Source organism: Leptosomus discolor, chromosome 1, assembly GCF_034619465.1.
Source record: "Leptosomus discolor isolate bLepDis1 chromosome 1, bLepDis1.hap2, whole genome shotgun sequence".
In the NCBI taxonomy this organism is placed as follows: domain Eukaryota; kingdom Metazoa; phylum Chordata; class Aves; order Leptosomiformes; family Leptosomidae; genus Leptosomus; species Leptosomus discolor.
Window position 1 is genome coordinate 200815400 of NC_141391.1, and position 7081 is coordinate 200822480.

Below are 7081 nucleotides of genomic sequence, written 5' to 3' on the forward strand. Positions count from 1 at the left end.
GAGATAACCCAGAAATCCCATGTTCTTTGTGATATAATCTTTCCTATAGGTTTTACTGCTTATCATGTTGATAGACTTTGCTCTGACTGACTAAAACATTGCATAGGACAAAGATGAGCATCAAGTGTAGTTGCACTAAAGGAGGTAGAGGCCCAACTAAATGTATAGCTGGAGTCAAAATGGATGCTCCAGCTGTCAAGAAAAAAGGTTGGTGAGAGTAAGAGCATTTGCTGAGTAAATTGTGAAAAACAAAACAGAAAAAGAACTAATATTTCTTGTGGAAGCTGAAAATGTTCCTAATTGAAGTGAGACTTTCATGTTTTTGCAGTCAATTCCTCAAGGACTCCAAAAGGTAGAAAAATTATTACACCTTTAAAAAAATTTTAAGAACATTTAAGTCATAGTTAATACATTTATGGGAAAGTTAGTTAAAACACAGTATCTACATTAAATAAAATACCAGAGTTACAGTCCAGAGGCAAAATGGAGTAAAATTAGTCTATCTTAAGCTAGTGGAATCTGAGGTGTCATTCCTATAACAAAAACCAAGTTGAAATATAAAACATATCAAATTATCAAAATCATCATCTGCTAAACTGTTACATTACACTTGGAATAAGATTAAAATTTTCTATTCACTATTCTGGGGAGTTGTCACACTGTTTCCCTGCTGTGTTAATGATTGTGACTACCCAACAATTTTCACTACTAAGCCTGAATTTTGCTGGTGTGCATTTTATGTGACAAACATTCATATAAATAGGTTCATGATCAAAATAGTACCTTTCAAGTGATATTCCAGAACATAGCTAACATTTAATTTCTACCTGCTCTATCTAAACTGACAGAATGAGAGATATATTCATGAATGTTGTATGAGACTGACAGTGTGTCATTGACAACTTCTCTTGCTTGCTCCTTAGACACTACTTAGGTCCACAGATGGGCCTGCACATCTTTGTTCTGAGAAAGGTAGTTTTACATAGTCTAGAAGATGGATATATTTATCCTATTTTCTCTTCACTTCTTCACAGATGCCTATGGAGATAATGATAATAGCAACAACAATAGAGCAATTTACAATTATACAGAGACTTCTATCACAGAGCACCTTACAGACCATACGCAGGAATCAATCTGCCAAATGTGATTGTCACCCATGGATTGAAATGCAGTAGTTCTTTTAACAATGCACACTCTCAGTACTACTGTCTTGAATATTAAAGTTTGAATTGCAGGAGAGTGCTTGTAACCTTTCATCCTACTTGCAAACTGAGCACAACATTTCAAAACTTGTGTTTCAAAAGACAGACTTCTAATCAATACAATATTATTTGGCAACCAGTTTCTTAGAAAGATAAAGCTTTCAGCCCTCTCACTGATGTCAGTTCTGGCACTCAAATCCTTCAAAATATATGGTGCCTAATTTAGTATGCAAATATATAGCATCAAAGCATACAGCACTGATAATGGAAAACACCCATGATTTCTTCAAGACATTTGAGTGTGGAACTGGGAGTGGAAATAAGGCATATTTAAAATCCTGGTTCTAATTACTAAGCTGTAATAGTGTTTTGCATCATTATTCCGGACTACTTGCTCTGGAATATGAGTATCAGTTGTCTGATTTGATACCACTTCAACAGATAGCTAATACCACTTCATCAGAGATCCTTTGTAAGAAGACTTATGTGTCTGCTCCATCTGCATTTGACACTATTTAGATAATAGTCACATTGTCTTAAATAATACATCTCTCTATTTCGATACAAGCATATGTTACATGATCAGGTAGAAAGTGTCTTTGTGGGTAGTAAAGTCAATGCTACATGGGAAGCATACTCCTTGGAACCAACAAGACAAATTGTTTTAAGTCACTTAGAACTCTTTACTATTTTATGAATAAGTCTTTCTATCCTAGGGCATAAAAAGAAATGTGATAGCAGGGTGTCATGATAACATATTGCAGGGATAGCAGAGGTTAGCTTTGTTTATCAAGAAAAAAAAAAAAGATGAGTCTAGAAAGAAGCCCCATTTACTGCAATGGGAATTTTATAGGTGCCTGTTTCAGAGTGTTTCTTAAGCTGCTCAGTTTTTGGCAGCAAACCAGAGCATCCTTTTTGTCCTTGAATCTCGCAACACCACGAAGGATGGAAAACGAAATACAGTTTGAAAATTATGTGCTTATCACTTAGCAGTGTCATAAAATAACAGAATATTTCTTATATTGCTATAGAACAAAAGGTTTAGCTCCCTGTAATTCTCAGGAGGAGATGGGGCTACAACAAAGCACTACACAGAGTTCATTCCGATCATACCTACAAGGTTAACTCTGTGTGATGCATATTTGTCAGCTTCTCTGGTAACACCGATTGCATCTACAAGCTCATGGAAGAAATACGTAAACCCTGTGTGCCAAAGGGTTTACACAGCTCCAAAGCTTTTGATTTACTATAAGAATTTTGCAAAGCAGTCCCTCCATCTGCTATACCTGGTTTTTCCCTCTAAAAGCATTTCTGAATAGAAATGGCAGTTTGCTTTAAAATGTCCCAGCACATTTTCTAAGATACTATACTGGTTTTTATTGTTCCACATATAAAAGGGTACTGGATTCTATAGGAAGGGCTAAAGATTAGTATTCATTATCAACTAGTTCTAAAGTTCAAGTGGAGAGTTCCACACTACCCAGTCTTTATAATATTGGAAGAAATGTGCTGTTCTTACACTTATAGGAAATATTTTCTCTTATTCAGGAGCAGATCTCTTAGTGCTAAAGGTCTAAACCATGGTTTTGCAAGCATTTAATTAATCTTGCAAGGAAAAAAATAAAGAGATTTTTAAAAACCATTAACTTCTAGACAAAAAAGTACTCACAATACTATTCTTAATTTTAATTTTCCTTTTTTTCCTTCATGATTGTCATTTCATTATATTTTAGGACTCACTGAATGGGCAATATTTTCTCTTTGATATGTTTGCCGATAGAGAATGAGTTATCCATCCAGTCTTCTGTCTCCATTAGGTGACCCATACCTGTGGCAAGTCCATCCCATGAGGAAACCTCCATCACTAATTTCACCTTTCCAGTGTATGACCAAGCTGGAGTGAGAAGCATCATAATTCAGTTCTTTCTAGATGTGCTTTTGAGGGGGCGGGATATTAGAATTTTGTTGGCTGCTTCTTTCTTCTTAATGAACAGGCCCCCAACCACATATAACTCATATTATAATTGGAAATGAAATAAGTAGCTAGTGAAGCCTGTTTAAATATAAATTAGAATACAAAACACCATCATTGGAAGCAGCTAACCGTTTCTGATCAGCACCTAAATTCTACAATATATCTTCAAGACAATCCAGATTTAGAAAAGTCTAATTCTTATCCCTAAGTTCTTAATAAAATATAAAGTTTACTACATTATGGAGGAAGTTGTGTGAACCGTGATATTTCAACAAGTGATAATTTCTACTGTTGTGGTTAGATTTTAAAATTTGGTCAGCATATTTTTCTGTTAGCCCTTAGAGAAATGAAGGCTAACCATATTCTGAGCCATGTCAGCAAAGCATAGCAAGCAGCTGGAGGAAACTGATTATTCCCCTCTATTTAGCACTCATGAGACCATACCAGGAATGCTGTGCCCACTTTGGGGCTCCCTAATACAAGAGAGACATGGACATACTGGAGTAAGTTCAGTCAAGGACCACAAGGGTGTTGAGGGAGCTGGAGCACACAACATACGAGAATAGTCTCGGAGATCTGGGTCTGTTCATCCTGGAGGAGACTGAGGAGTGATCTAATTGCTGTCTTCGACTACCCAGTGAGGAGTTACAGAGAAAATGGAGACATTTTTCTTTTAGGTAAACAGCAAAAAACAAGAGGAAACAGCTAAAAGTTGTAGCAATGGAAATACCAATTAGATAGTGGGGAAAAAAATCTTCACAGAAAGGATGTCCAAATGCTGGAACAAGGTGCAGAACCTCCACCTTTGAAGATATCAAACAAGATCTGAGGAATGTCTGAAGTAACTTAATGTTACCTTGGAGCTGGCTATCCTTTGAGCAAGGAGTGGGACCGGATAACCACCAGGTGTATGTTCCAGTCTCAGTTATTCTGCAGTTCTTTTTGATATTTCCATATTAGATCAAATTCTGTTTAGACACCTCCTGTTCATTTCCATGGTCACATAATACACAGAAGACCTTATGATTTGTTTATGGATCTGTCTTGTTGGATGGTCAGTTGCCAAGGGGAGCTGCTCTGGAGGTGGCCCAGCCCCCAGCAGAGTGGCAGATCTTGGTGCACAGGGGCGTTTCCTAGGGCAGGGAAACACCAGGGTAGTGGAGAGACACACAAGGCCTGGGCATTGCCAGAGCAACCATGGCCACCCCCACACCTATAATAAAGCAGCCTGAGGAGTGCCAGCAACCCGGAGTGCTGTGAACAGAGCGTGGCGCATCAGCCAGCTCATGGTATGGCAGTTTGCATTGCAGTTTGTGCAGAAGGGTGCCCAGGAAGAGCATTGTCACCTTACTGGCTCAAGAAGTGAGTTCAGTTGGTGGTTATCATCCTCTCAGAAGGAGCTTAGCTATGGTATCCACCCAGCAGAAGGCTCTGTCCTCTGCATTCACCAGAATGGATGAGGCAACCCAGACAGAGCTCTCACAAAAACATGCAGCCATCCAGGCCTCAGGCTGCAGGGCGTGCCAGAGCCTTTCACCTGTAATGGATGGCAGTAGTGAGAGGGGAGTAGTGAGAGAAGGAGGCCAAAATGAGGTTCATTTAGTGTCCTGTCATAGACCAATACTATGGAAGAAGGTCTGAAATGGTAAATCTGAAGATTATCTGTTTGATAACTTCAAAGAGACTTATCTCTTCCTTGCAGCTCCACTGATATTGGAAACAGATGAGATGCTTGAGCTGAACTATTAGTGGGCACAGCCTACTTGTCTCTGGAACAAACAAGTCTACTTGTCTACTCCACAAACAAGTCAAATATTATGGAAGAACCTCTTAAATTCCTCAAGTCCTAAGTTCATTACCTGATCATGTCTAAACTTCTGTCACAGAGAGACAATGTCAAATCTCACCATTTACAGTAGTGAAGCATAGCAGGGAACTGTTTCATTTAAAAGCTTCTCAAACATAATACTCAGATTTCTTCAAAGCAACAAGGAAGTATTAGTGGGATTTTCATATAAGCCCAGCCTAGACAGTCAAATTATTTTTTATAATAATGATTTTAAACAATCACACAAAGTGAGGTCCTGACAGAGAAAAGCTATTAGAAGTCGATTACTGTTATTTATTGGACAAAACCAAACCACAAGTTTCTCTGTTTTCCCTGAGAAGGGCTCTGTATGACATAGCTGTGGAATAGCTGCTGGAAATAGTTAACACACTAGGTACCGAAAGACAGAAGGACAGAATTAAGCTTCTGGTAAGTAAAAATTCTTTCAAGAGAGTCTACATTTTTATGGGTGTATCACTGTGTTCCACACTGATATTATGTTTAGTTTCGTTTTCATACAATTAAGATTAAGAAAACAGAGAAAAGAAAGTCACTAGAAGAAAAGAATGAAATATGGATGAAAGTAAAGGTGGAGGAGAGTCAATGTTAAATTGTAAATTATCTCTGCTGGCATGAAAAACAGTTTATAAAGTAAACCAAAATTATTCCAAGTAAAACAGAGACAACCCAGTTTGAAATTCCATTGTTAAAACAAATCTCAATCAATCAAATGATTAATTCTACCTTCGCAATGTGTCAGTTACAAATGGCAACAACCAAAATCAATGGTATATAATTTGTCATCTCTTTGAAGGCTCAAAGATTGTTGATAGGCAAAATACCAATGAAGCTAACAATTGTTGGGTAAAACATGATTAATATTCTGCTCCATTATAATTTTCTTTCTTTAAAGAAAGAGACACTGTTTCAATCAAATTAGTTTTGTCCTTCCAAGGGCACAATAAATCACTAATGTGGTCAGATGTTCACAGACATCTTTGAGTAAATTTATTCACTTATAGACATTTGAAACTTCACATGCTGTGCTTTAGTAGCCCTAATAGATATTCCTGTTTGAACATACTTCCTATCAGGTATTTTATATAATATCTTGTAGTAGTAAGATGCTTTACAAATTAATATAACTGCATTTGTATCAATGGCAAACTGAACATGATAAACTAGGAAGACTCCTTTAGTTTCTCCATAGTATTAGGAACTGAAAAACTTGAATAGTTTTCAGGTATCATTCAAGCATATGTAAAAAGTCTTTTGTTAGCACATATGACCTAAAGAGTACTTGAAAATTTGAAATGTAGAACAAATTGAATTTTTATTAACTAAATATTATGTTGCTTATTCATTCTGTATCAAACCTAGTATGTTACAGTATCTTTTGCAGCCCACCTGAGATTTACTTTTTTTTTTTTCCTTCTTAAGCAGTGGACCCTACAAATAGCAACTTCCAGTATTTAACCCCAGGTTTTGCTCAGATTTTCCATTTCCCACCTTTTTTCCTTCAAAGGCTTTGGGGCCTGTGATGTACTTCCAGAATTGTTTTCAATATTAACCAAAAAGGAACACTGCTGACAATTGTAGTAAGGTAAAGAGCAGTATCCTGATTATACAGGTGATTCTTCAAAACTGTATTTCTACAACTTACTTGTAGAGTGACTCAGGTTATCAAAACTGTGAGACTTGCTGGGGACAAGCAAATGGCCACAGCAAAAGTTCATTTGAGAACTGTAGGAGTAGGAGTACTCAGAGTTAGGTACTGTCAATGTATCCCTCTCTTTATCAGTTTTAAAGCTTTCATATAAAGTCTGGATGTATTTCTGAATGCTATTGCTCACTCAAGTACAAACTGTCAAACTCAGCATAGGTTTGTAAAATATCACATTAGATAACTGCAAAATCCCCTTTGACTATCACTGTCCAGATCAAGGGCCCACCACCTCATCCAAAGCTGAAGATAAATAATAATCTCCCTCTATACATTTTTTTTTCTATTTATTCATGCATGGTCTGCCCAAAGAAGCACTGTTTAATTACGGAAGTACTGCTTTGACAGAA